The sequence below is a fragment of the Bombina bombina genome, chromosome 2 (assembly GCF_027579735.1).
Source record: "Bombina bombina isolate aBomBom1 chromosome 2, aBomBom1.pri, whole genome shotgun sequence".
Lineage (NCBI taxonomy): Eukaryota > Metazoa > Chordata > Amphibia > Anura > Bombinatoridae > Bombina > Bombina bombina.
The window spans coordinates 1,154,248,153-1,154,261,900 of NC_069500.1; positions in this window are offsets into that span (position 1 = coordinate 1,154,248,153).

A 13,748-nucleotide genomic window follows, 5' to 3' on the forward strand; every position below is an offset into this window, starting at 1 on the left:
GAGGTGTAGCTATATTCCTCTAAGCACACTGAGCAAGGAGTCCATGTCTGGTTGCCCCTTTTTCCCATAGAGAGACTATGCTCAGTGTGCTTAGAGGAATATGGCTACACCTCACTGACGAAGCCCTATGAAGGCCGAAACGATTGTCTGTGGTTGCTGTGTTCCTTGTTCATAAAGGAATTGCCTGGTATTTCGGCGCTGGACTGACCGTGATAGGCGGGATCAGACTGATATACTACAGGAAAGTTCTTCTCTGTGAAAAGCATTACTGGGCTAAAAGAAGCTGCACCCAGGTGGTAAATTGCCATAGAACAGGCTAACAATAGTATTGAGCCAGTTGTTCATTCCTGTGAGTGTGCTTCTCTCTGTGTGTACTTATCAATAATAGGCCCAAAGATATAAAAAGGACTGTATTACTATATAGTGACAATTTGAAGGCAGATAACTACAGATCAGGCCTGCAGTGTGGGCTACAGTTACAGACACAGCGACCACTGCAAAGATTCAGCACATAGATACAGTGCTCTCTTGCTCCAAAAAATATTAAGTGCGGGATCAACAGGGGCCCTTGAAAAACTCTACATAACATGGCAGGCCAGGAGGGTTACTAAAACTGACAAGGGAGCAAAAATAACCAACACCCCCAGCTCAAAGATGAACACATTTTTAAGACAATGCAGTCACCCACCTTAGAAGATGATGATGCCTCACAACTACCACAAGAGGATCATCGGGAAGCATTGCCACCTGATGGGGAGGCTCCTATAACCAGAGTGGACCTCAAGAACCTGCCTACCAAAGAAGACCTCTCTTCCTTTTTTCAAAAAGTCAGTAAAATGTTGAAAGATGGTATCTCAGAGATTAAGAAAGATGTCGCCGACCTGGGAGGCAGGGTGGCATACCTAGAGGAACAAGAAGAAGAGATTACATCAAACATGGACCTTCTCACCAGGAAGATAGAAACACAGGAATCTCAGATAGAGTTTCTACACTTGAAGCTTGAAGATCTGGACAAAAGGGGTAGGAGGCAAAATCTACGCATTAGAGGTATTCCAGAAAAGATCACTAACGACAACTCCCTCATACCTACAAAATATATTTAAACTACTGAACAATCACCAAATGCCAGAATTGGCGATGGACAGAGCACACAGAGCGCTGAGACCCATGCCACGTGAAAATTAGCCTCCAAGAGATGTCATCATGAGATTTCATAGATATACAGATAAAGAATTAATAATGAATGCCACTAGAAAACAACAATCATTCATAATGGACGGGGTTAAACTCCAAATTTTTCGCAGATCTCAGCCCTATCACACTACAAAATCTCAAGGAGGTAAGATTCCTCACACAACACCTTCGAGACCAAGGGCTGAATTACAGATGGGGATTCCCCTTCAGCGTGAAGGTCATGAAAAATAACAAAGTAGCAACATATTGTTCCATAGAAGACCTAGAACATTTTTGTCAGGCACTGGATATCCCTAAGCCGTCCTTGCCTTCTCTGGAACCCTCTGATACCTCACCAACACAGGGAAATACAACACAGTCAAAGCCCCAACACTACCACTGGATACAAGCAACAATGAGAAGGTCCAGGGATGCTTCCACAGGACAGAGGAAAAGCCCAGCAGATTTGAACCCCACCTGAAGATAACATGTAGAACATATTTTGAAACTCCTTTAATAACAGATCAAGGCCGCAATGGAACATTAATTATAGCTACTTCATGTCAAATTCCTTTAACTGGGAATATTTTACTTAGCTTCCTTTTCTACTGTTACTCACAAGCAAATGCATAATGATAGCTCACAGTCTGTTTCCATGAAAACAAAAAAAAGAGTATTCCTCTCTATCCACTAAACTCCTTTTCCCCCTCTTTAGGTGCCTTTCAACCCTCAAAGATTGAACTAATTCCCCAATGAATCTCATTTCCTATTGGGAGTTTGTTACAGGGAATTTTTGTATTTTGTTTTATTGTTTGTAAATTGGTTTTGTTGTCAATGCCGAATTATTAACACTTATGTACTTTTGATGCAAGACTTAGGAATGGGTAGGAGTATCCTACACCTCTTCAGACCTGCAACCTCTACTCCACTTCTTATCCTGGGTAGAGGTGAGACAAAACATCACACAAAGCTCACGCATAATACTTTTTGGGGGACCATGGTACCTTTTCAGATGTGCAATTCCAATATGGTAAGGTAAATAAGCATGCCACACAATACACACACAGGCACGCCACCTAAAGAAATTAGATTAATTTCCCAAAATTGTAAGGGTCTAAACTCCCCAACTAAGAGATCTATTGCACTTAATTGGTGTAAAAGAGAAAAGGCAAGCATTATATTTGTCCAGGAGACACACTTTGTAACTAAAAAAGAACCTTTGTTCCATTCAAGGGAATTTCCTACGTTGTTTCTCCACTCTAACACAAAAAAAAGAATGGGGTGGGAATTTTATTCCACAGAAACACACATTTTCAGTTACTGGAAAGGTATGTGGATAGGGAAGGACGTTACATCATCTTAGTGGGTTTACTGTTCAACAGGCCGATCACTTTGTCTAATATTTACGCTCCTAATGTAGGACAAGCCAATTTTCTAAAAACAATCAGTTATAAACTCCTGGAAATACAGAAAGGTGCACTTATATTAGAAGGAGACCTTAATGTAGCATTATTTCCATCGTTAGATTGTTCCCATGGTCGCAGTGCTACAACACCAAAAACTAGAAACTTAATTATTAACACGCTGCAAAGCCTCACCCTTATGGACACATGGCGCACACTTCATCCGAACGCACGTAATTATACATTTTATTCTAATCCAGTTAAATCATATTCACTTATAGATTACTGGTTTATAAACCACAGTAACCTGCCCCTCATATCAGAGGCCACCATTTTACCAATAGCATGGTCTGATCATTCATCGATTTCGATCACAATGACCTGGCCATCAATTCCAACTCACAAGAAAAGATATAACACACCAGTGCCAGAATGTGGCTGAAATACCCCAAAAAAACAAGATATTGTATTACAATGAATATTTATTACTGAGCTATAAAAAACAAATATAAAACAGTTAAAATTATAAAACTGCTATCAAAACCGTTGGTAATTCTCACAGTGCGAGAGGTGATAGGTATATTCAGGTTGGCCAACCTTAGGATAAAATAAATATATAGAAATATATGTAGAAATATATATTAAGGCAAGTATAAAAACGAATACAGCACAGAGAGATATACAATGTACAGTATAGTTCCAAATAAGAGGAATAGACTTTCTATATGCAATCTCTTCACATGGACTTTTTATCGATTATTACGGTTTTTACTAAAGTCTATAACAAAATTTCACAGTAAAGTTCTTGATACAAAAGAAGTTTTTTCATACAATATCTGTAAAGTGTCAAATAGCTGTTTTGTAGAAGTATATTTAAAAAGTCAATACCGGATTATTCGTCTAAGTGTTCTGAAAGATCACTGGTCACCGGTATAAATATGCAGCTGAACGGTACCTTAAAATTCCCTTGCAAAGTGCTTTATGCGTATCTTCTGTTTCACTTCAGTTGAAGCTCTATGTGCAAATCCTTAGAGTTCTCAATTCGCAGCCGATTGTGGAGCCGGTCTGTTCTGTTCATCGTTCTCCTGCTGTGAGCATACAGAGTACGCGCCTTCTCCAGAAGGGGCTCTGATTGGTCCTTACTCTTGGGGGAGTTGCCACTTACAATATAGATCCTGGCTCTACGGCTGTAATTAGAAGATGGTCTTGTTTGGTCCTTAGCGATATCTTAGTACAGTCGGAGACGCCTGCTCAGTGGGACAGCACAGGTCAGCGGATGTTAGCTGAGAGATGCCAAATCCAAGAAAAATAATCATTTTATAAAATATAAGAAAACGGCATAAGAGCCTCATATAAAACAAAGTAAGCACACTGATAAGTAAAGGGACGGAGAGCTGTGCCAAGACCATCTTTTAATTACAGCCGTAGAGCCGTGATCTATATCGTAAGCGACAACTCCCCCAAGAGTAAGGACCAATCAGAGCCCCTTCTGGAGAAGGCGCGTACTCTGTATGCTCACAGCAGGAGAACGACGAACAGAACAGACCGGCTCCACAATCGGCTGCGAATTGAGAACTCTAAGGATTTGCACATAGAGCTTCAACTGAAGTGAAACAGAAGATATGAATAAAGCACCTTGCAAGGGAATTTTAAGGTACCGTTCAGCTGCATATTTATACCGGTGACCAGTAATTTTTTCAGAACACTTAGACGAATAATCCGGTATTGACTTTTTAAATATACTTCTACAAAACAACTATTTGACACTTCACAGATATTGTATGAAAAAACTTCTTTTGTATCAAGAACTTTACTGTGAAATTTTGTTATAGACTTTAGTAAAAACCGTAATAATCGATAAAAAGTCCATGTGAAGAGATTGCATATAGAAAGTCTATTCCTCTTATTTGGAACTATACATTGTATATCTCTCTGTGCTGTATTCGTTTTTATACTTGCCTTTAAATATATTTCTACATATATTTCTATATATTTATTTTATCCTAAGGTTGGCCAACCTGAATATACCTATCACCTCTGGCACTGTGAGAATTACCAATGGTTTTGATAGCAGTTTTACAATTTTAACTGTTTTATATTTGTTTTTTATAGCTCAGTAATAAATATTCATTGTAATACATTATCTTGTTTTCTTTGGGTATTTCAGCCACATTCTGGCGCTGGTGTGTTATATCTTTTCTTGTGTACTATCTTTTGGGACCTTTTAGAGGAAGTTCCTTTTAACCCACTAGTTTATACCCTCTTGTTCTAGCGCAGTCTATTATCACAACCTCTATATCATCAATTCCAACTCACCAATTTCTCTGGAGACTAGACGAAGCTATGCTACATGACCCTATGGTTGTGACACCAACTAAGGAATCTATATTGGAGTATTTCAGGTTAAATGCTAACAATCAGAATAGCGCCCCAGTGACTTGGCTGGCCCACAAGGCAGTCCTCAGAGGTATACTGTTGAATCAGAAAGATACTAACAAACATTTGTCACTAGCAAATTATAAAACTCTGCTACAGAATTTGCAAAATGATGAGAATGCACACAAACATCACCCTCAGAGGCAGGACTTATTGCATGCATTAACCACATCCAGAATTCACCTCCAAAACTATATACACAAAGAAGCATGTGGGAAACCCCTTTATCTCAAAAAGATCTACTTCCACTGGGGTAATAAAGCAGGAACATTACTTGCTAGGGCAGTAAAACGCAAATCTCTACATAACTATATATTAAGCATAACAGAGGAAAATGGAAGGGAGGTAGTAGACTCTAACCTGATAGCTAAATCCTTCAGGGACTACTATGGGGAGTTCTATAATCTTCCTAGTCCTGATACTACAAATCACTCAGGTTTGTTAGCTCCGTATCTTCAGAGCGCAGACATGAACAAAATCCAGGTGACTGATAAAGAAAAATTAGACGAACCAATCAAACTTGAGGAAATTATAAAAGCTATAAATGATCTTCCCTTAAATAAGAGCCAAGGCCCTGATGGGTTCTCAAACAAATTTTACAAAACATATAGAGATATATTAGCACCTCACCTCTTGGAACTATACTCACATACAGGGAGTGCAGAATTATTAGGCAAGTTGTATTTTTGAGGATTCATTTTATTATTGAACAACAAGCATGTTCTCAATGAACCCAAAAAACTCATTAATATCAAAGCTGAATAGTTTTGGAAGTAGTTTTTAGTTTGTTTTTAGTTATAGCTATTTTAGGGGGATATCTGTGTGTGCAGGTGACTATTACTGTGCATAATTATTAGGCAACTTAACAAAAAACAAATATATACCCATTTCAATTATTTATTTTTACCAGTGAAACCAATATAACATCTCAACATTCACAAATATACATTTCTGACATTCAAAAACAAAACAAAAACAAATCAGTGACCAATATAGCCACCTTTCTTTGCAAGGACACTCAAAAGCCTGCCATCCATGGATTCTGTCAGTGTTTTGATCTGTTCACCATCAACATTGCGTGCAGCAGCAACCACAGCCTCCCAGACACTGTTCAGAGAGGTGTACTGTTTTCCCTCCTTGTAAATCTCACATTTGATGATGGACCACAGGTTCTCAATGGGGTTCAGATCAGGTGAACAAGGAGGCCATGTCATTAGATTTTCTTCTTTTATACCCTTTCTTGCCAGCCACGCTGTGGAGTACTTGGACGCGTGTGATGGAGCATTGTCCTGCATGAAAATCATGTTTTTCTTGAAGGATGCAGACTTCTTCCTGTACCATTGCTTGAAGAAGGTGTCTTCCAGAAACTGGCAGTAGGACTGGGAGTTGAGCTTGACTCCATCCTCAACCCGAAAAGGCCCCACAAGCTCATCTTTGATGATACCAGCCCAAACCAGTACTCCACCTCCACCTTGCTGGCATCTGAGTCGGACTGGAGCTCTCTGCCCTTTACCAATCCAGCCACGGGCCCATCCATCTGGCCCATCAAGACTCACTCTCATTTCATCAGTCCATAAAACCTTAGAAAAATCAGTCTTGAGATATTTCTTGGCCCAGTCTTGACGTTTCAGCTTGTGTGTCTTGTTAAGTGGTGGTCGTCTTTCAGCCTTTCTTACCTTGGCCATGTCTCTGAGTATTGCACACCTTGTGCTTTTGAGCACTCAAGTGATGTTGCAGCTCAGAAATATGGCCAAACTGGTGGCAAGTGGCATCTTGGCAGCTGCACGCTTGACTTTTCTCAGTTCATGGGCAGTTATTTTGCGCCTTGGTTTTTCCACACGCTTCTTGCGACCCTGTTGACTATTTTGAATGAAACGCTTGATTGTTCGATGATCATGCTTCAGAAGCTTTGCAATTTTAAGAGTGCTGCATCCCTCTGCAAGATATCTCACTATTTTTGACTTTTCTGAGCCTGTCAAGTCCTTCTTTTGACCCATTTTGCCAAAGGAAAGGAAGTTGCCTAATAATTATGCACACCTGATATAGGGTGTTGATGTCATTAGACCACACCCCTTCTCATTACAGAGATGCACATCACCTAATATGCTTAATTGGTAGTAGGCTTTCGAGCCTATACAGCTTGGAGTAAGACAACATGCATAAAGAGGATGATGTGGTCAAAGTACTCATTTGCCTAATAATTCTGCACTCCCTGTATTGATGGAACAGGCCACCTCCCACTAGAATACATTGAAGCCCAAATTTCAGTAATTCCTAAACCTGGTAAATTTCCTAAGCTTTTTAGCAATTACAGACCCATATCATTACTAAATACGGACCTAAAAATCTGCACTAAAATATTAGCCAATAGATTAAATAAAATTCTACCACAAATTATTCCCTCAGACCAAGCATGCTTTGTGACTGGTTGTGAGGCCAGGGACAACACCATTAGGACCCTTCAATTAATAGATCACGCTAAACACACATATATTCACATGGTAGTTATATTCACAGACACGGAGAAAGCGTTTGATTGCCTAAATTGGGAATTCTTATTCGCCACTCTAAGGAAAGTGGAGTTGGGAGAGGGAATGCTTCGCAGAATTCAAAGTATTTACAAAACACCCACAGCAAAAATCAGAGTCAACAACATGGTTTCAGATCCCTTCACGATACATAATGGAACTAGGCAGGGCTGCCCACTTTCACCCATATTATTCATTATTAGTAAGGAAGTCCTAGCTCAAAGAATAAGATTAAACCCACTTATATCATGGATTAAAATTAGCCCACTAGAGTATAAACTCTCACTATATGCTGATGATGTTCTTTTTACTCTTTCCTCCCCCCAATCCTCAGTACAGATAGTCTTACAAGAACTCAAACAGTTTCGAGAATTCTCCAATTCCAGAATTAATGAACAAAAATCTGAAATCCTGAACATTTCCCTCCTAGCATCAGAATTCCAGTTGCTTCTACAATCCTGCCCTCTCAAACAACAGCTGAAAGCGATAAAATATTTAGGGATATACCTCACTCCAGCCGCAAAATCTCTTCTAGATCTTAACTTTACTTGTCTCCTTAACACAGTAACGATTGATTTAAAGGTCTGGAAAGATCATCCCTTTTCATGGTGGGGTAGGCTCCAAATTTTAAAAATGAACATTCTCCCCAGATTACTATATGCTATTCAGGCTGTCCCAATCACTTTACCACAGAGCTTTCTTACACAGGCACAGCACACCTTAAACTTTTTTGTATGGGGAAACATAAAGCCCAGCATTAAAATATCAACTATGTTCCAACCAGTTAGAGAAGGAGGCTTGGGACTACCTAACCTGGAAGCATATTACCAAGCCACATGTTTACAGAGAATCATAGAATGGCACAGAAATAGGGATTCTAAGGCTTGGATTCCAATGGACTCACATATTCTGCATTCCCCATCCCGGGTGCCTTATGCTGGATAGCAGGCCAAAATTGTCCTTGGCTGAAGGAGTACCCTCTTTTACACCATATATTTGAGCTATAGGACTCTCTCATTAAAAAATATCCAGGAATTTCAAGACTGAGATCCCCCATGTCCCCCATCTCCCCGAACGCCGAATTACTGGGAGGTGTAACATTTGATCTACACAACCTGACTAATTGGGTGATGGGATACACAGTTCCATTATATACACTGACCAGAGACTGTAAACTTAGAGACAGATTAGAATTAACAGAAATACTGGGGCGGGCTTTTGCTAAATGGCTAAAATACAGCCAGATAAACCATTTTTTACACACTCATCCATTTAAGCAGTCACTCATAAGAAATCTAACCCCATTTGAACAAGTATGCTAAGGGAAACTTCCGGCACAACACACACTATCTTGGGCGGGAAAACCTATAGTTAAAGCTAGAACCCGAAACACCCAGACTATACTGAACAGTGGCACAGGGACTTGAATAAAATGCTTACTGACACTGAGTGGAAGCACATCTTTAATAATACAAGGAAATCCTCTTCTTCTACAAGATTCTTAGAGACAAATCACAAACTATTGACCAGATGGTACTTGACACCAGCTAGACTGAAAAGCATTTTTCCTGCCTCCTCAGACCTGTGTTGGAGAGGATGCGGGAGGAGGGGGACGTTGATGTACATTTGGTGGGAATGTCCAAAGCTGAAACCTTTTTGGGAGAGCATTCAAAATATTATAAAACTCATAATGGGACAGAAGGAACAATTCCAACTTGACCCAATGACAGCACTACTTAACCTATTGCCTGCATGTAAATGTAGATTACGACTGCGACTAATCCAATTGACTTTGAAATTTGCTAGATCCTTAATAACTAAACTTTGGAAGTCACAGTCCTGCCCGACAGCGACTAGCTGGATCACCCACATGACTGACACATTGCGGTTAGAAGAATATGGTTACTTTAAAGCTAATAAATTGGAATTTTTCCATGATCTAAAATTTATTTGGGAGGATATTCAACATGATCCACAAATTGACATAAGGAGTTATACACATGACTCTGGGGGGAATTGAGGAGCTGATACCTGCATTTGAGCTTATTGAGGAAATCACACATGGTGATCTTACCGCCGCCCATCATTCTCATCATTCCCATACCTAATCCCTAGACCAACGCATTAATTATCTTACATATACATAATGATAACTTTGAAGGGTATGGGAAGAGCTAAATATGTATACAATTACATTTTCTTGCATTGTGAGATTCAGTATTGTTATAGTTATTGTTATATGTTTATTTGTTATTTTAGTGATACTGTTTATCACTGACTATTTGAATTTGTTCTTTTTAACTGATGCGAGCCTACTGTTATCAGGTAGGACCACTCTAGCACCCTAACTTCAATGCATTTCAAAGGGAAATTCTAAATAAGGAACTGAGCATTTCCTCTATGAAAACTATCTTGGCTCACCAAGATTTGTCTTGTTTTATACTAAATGGGCATCCATCTATATAAAAAAGTTGAATCTAGCTTGAGCCAAAAGAAATTGTTGATAAAATATGACACTAAATCTAGCGCCCTAACTTCAATGCATTCAAAGGTAATTTATGAATAAGGAACTGAGCATTTCCTCTATGAAAACCACCTTGGCTCACCAAGATTTGGCTTGTTTTATACTAATTGGGCATTCCTCTATATAAAAATGTTGAATCTAGCTTGAGCCAAATGATATTGATGATAAAATACAACAACAAATCTAGTACCCTAACTTCAATGCATTTCAAAGGGAAATTCTGAAAAAGGAACTGAGCATTTCTTCCATGATAACCATCTTGGCTCACCAAGATTTGGTTATTTTATACTAATTGAGCATCCCTCTATAGGAAAAAGTTCAATGTAGCCTGAGCTAAATTATATTGTTCAGTAAATATGGCACCAATTCTGTCACCCGAACTTCCATGGGTTTCAATGGGAAATTCTGAATAACGAACCAAGCTTTTCCTATATTAAAATTACCTTGGCTCACTCAAATTTGCTTATTTTATTCTAATTGGGCGTCCCTCTATAGAAAAAGGATCAAACTAACCTAAGCCAAATGACATAAAATATTGCACCAAACCTGGAATCCTAATTTCGATATCAATCTGTTCCTCCATCATTATTATTTTTTTGTATGTAAAGCTCAGTTCCTTATTTATAATTTCATATTAAAATGTATGGATGCTGGGGTTCCATGTTTTGTGCTATATTTTAATTGTTTGGTTCCATATTTAGAATTTCACTTTGAAATGCATGGATGTACGGGTGCCAGGCTTCGGAATCCTGACATATATTTTATAATTAATATGATTTGACTCAGACAATATTTAACTTTTTCCTATAGAAGGATGCTCAATTGCTAGAATAAAAACTAAATTTGGGTAAGCCAAGTTGTTTTTTTTATAGAGAAAATGCTTGGTTTCTTCTTCAGAATTTCCCATTGAAATGAATGGATGCTACAGTACCAAGTATGGTGTCATATTTCATTATCAATATAATTTGGCTCAGTCTAGATTAAACTTTTCCTATAGTGGAATGCTCAATTAGTATAACACAAGCAAATCTGGAGGAGCCAAAAAGGTTTTCATAGTAGGAATGCTCCATTACTTATTCAGAATTTACCTTTGAAATGCATATATTAGGGTACCTAGCATGGTGCCATATTTTATGATTAATATCATTTGCCTTAGTCTAGATTTAACTTTTTTAATAGAGGTATGTCCAATTAGTATAAATAAGCCAAATATGGGTGAGCTAAGATGGTTTTCATAGAGGAAATGCTCAGTTCATTATTCAGAATTTTTCATTGAAATACATTGAAGTTAGGGTGCCAAGTTTGATGCAATATTTTTTCACAATATAATTTGGCTCAGGATAGTTTGATTTTTTTTTCTATAGAGGGATTATCAATTAATAGAAAACAAACAAAATCTGGGTGAGCCACCTTTTTTCATAGAGGAAATGTTCAGTTCGTTATTCATAATTTCACATTCAAATACATGGATGCTATGGTGCTAAGTTTAGTGCCATATTTTATGATCAACACCTTTTGGCTCAGGATTCATGCAACTTTTTATATAGAAGGATGCCCAATTAATATAAAGCAAGCCACATTTGAATGAGCCAAAATGAAAGCTTGGTTCCTTACTCAGAATTTCCCTTTGAAATGCAGGGAAGTTAGTGTGCCAGGTTTGGTTCCATATTTTATTATTAATATAATTTGCCTAAGGCTAGATTTAACTGTTTTAACTAGATGGATGCCCAATTGGTATAAAACCAGCCAAGAGTAATGATGTTTTTCACAGAAGAAATGCTCTGATCCTTATTTAGAATATCCCATTAAAATGCATGGATGCTAGCTTGCCAAGATTGGTGCCATAATTTATGATCAATATTATTTGACTCAGACTAGATTTAACTTTTTCCTATAGAGGGAAACAAATCAAATCTTGGTGAGCCAAGATGGTTTTCATAGAGGAAATGCTTGGCCCCTAATTCAGAATTTCCCATTAAAATGCATGGAAATTAGGTTGCCAAGTTTGGTGCCATTTTAACTCCTTATTGACCAGATCATTTTTCAATTTTCTTACCATTAAGGACCAGGGCTGTTTTTACATTTCTGAGGTGTTTGTGTTTGCAGGTTTTTTTTTTTTTTATGTAGAGGGATTCCCAATTAGCATAAAACAAGCCAAATGAGAGTGAGCCAAGATGGTTTTAATACATTAAAAGCTTGGTTACTTATTCAGAATCTCCCATTTAAATTCATGGAAATTAGGGTACCAGGTCTGGTGCCATTTATTATGATCAATAACATCTGGCTCAGGCTAAATTAAATTTTCTTATATAGAGGGATGCCCAATTAGTATAAAACAATAGTGATAATTCAGAGCCGTATGGCATTTGTACTGTTTGCTTTTGTTACAATGATATGTATCTTTTACAATAATATGAACTTTGTAACCAGGAAAGTACATGTTAAAGTTCCAGTGTAAAGTAGAAGTAATAAGAAAATGTTTACCACCAATTTGTTGGCTACTGTCTGCTGCCTCTGACTCCCACAGAATTCCAGCCATGAACAATGGTGCATTTAGCTTCCTTATATTCCGAATCCAATAATGGCTTATGACCGTTATCCAGTCATTAGGAGGAAGAACTTGATAATGTGGTTTTTAAATATTTTCTTCTTACCTTGCTGCCACCATGTCAGCGACAAACACACAAGAACAAGCCAAATGTGAGTGAGCCAAGATGGTTTTAATAGAGTAAAATCTTGGTTCCTTATTCAACATTTTCCATTGAAATGCATGGTAATTAGGGTACTAGGTTTAGTGCCATATTTTTTGATCAATATCGTTTAAAGGGACATAATACTCATATGCTAAACCACTTGAAACTGATGCAGTATAACTGTAAAAAGCTGACAGGAAAATATCACCTGAGCATCTCTATGTAAAAAAGGAAGATATTTTACCTCACAACTACCTCAGCTTAGTAAGTTCTGTGTAAAAAGTTATACTTCAGCTGCTGCTCAGCTGCAGGTAAAAAAAATTAAGAAATGAACTGTAGCCAATCAGCATCAGCAGTGCTGAGGTCATGAACTCCTTTACTGTGATCTCATGAGATTTGACTTAACTCACATGAGATTTCATAGTAAACTTCCTTAAACTGAATAGAGAAATATTATGAGTGTGCACGAATGCCCGCTCCTCTACTGATTTGCTGCTTAGAAGTCCTTTACAATAGGATGTGGCTACTGAGGAGCTTTTGAGGAAAATAACTTTCTTTTTTACATAGAGATGTTCAGGTGATATTTTCTAGTCAGCTTTTTACAGCTATGCTGCATCACTTTCAAGTGTTTCAACATTTGGGTTTCATGGCCCTTAAACTCAGACTAGATTGAATTTTCTTATATAGAGTGATGCCCAATTAGCATAAAACAAGCCAAATATGAGTGAGCCAAAATGGTTTTAATAGAGTAAAAGCTTGGTTATGTATTCAGAATTTCCCATTAAAATGCATGGATGCTAGGGTGCCATATTATATGATCAATATAATTTGGCATAGGCTAGATTGATTTTTTTTTATATAGAGGGATACCCAATTAGTATAAAACAAGCCAAATGTGAGTAAGCCAAGATGGTTTTATTAGAGTAAAAGCTTGGTTACTTATTCAGAATTTCCTATTGAAATGTATGGATGCTAGGGTGCCATGTTTGTT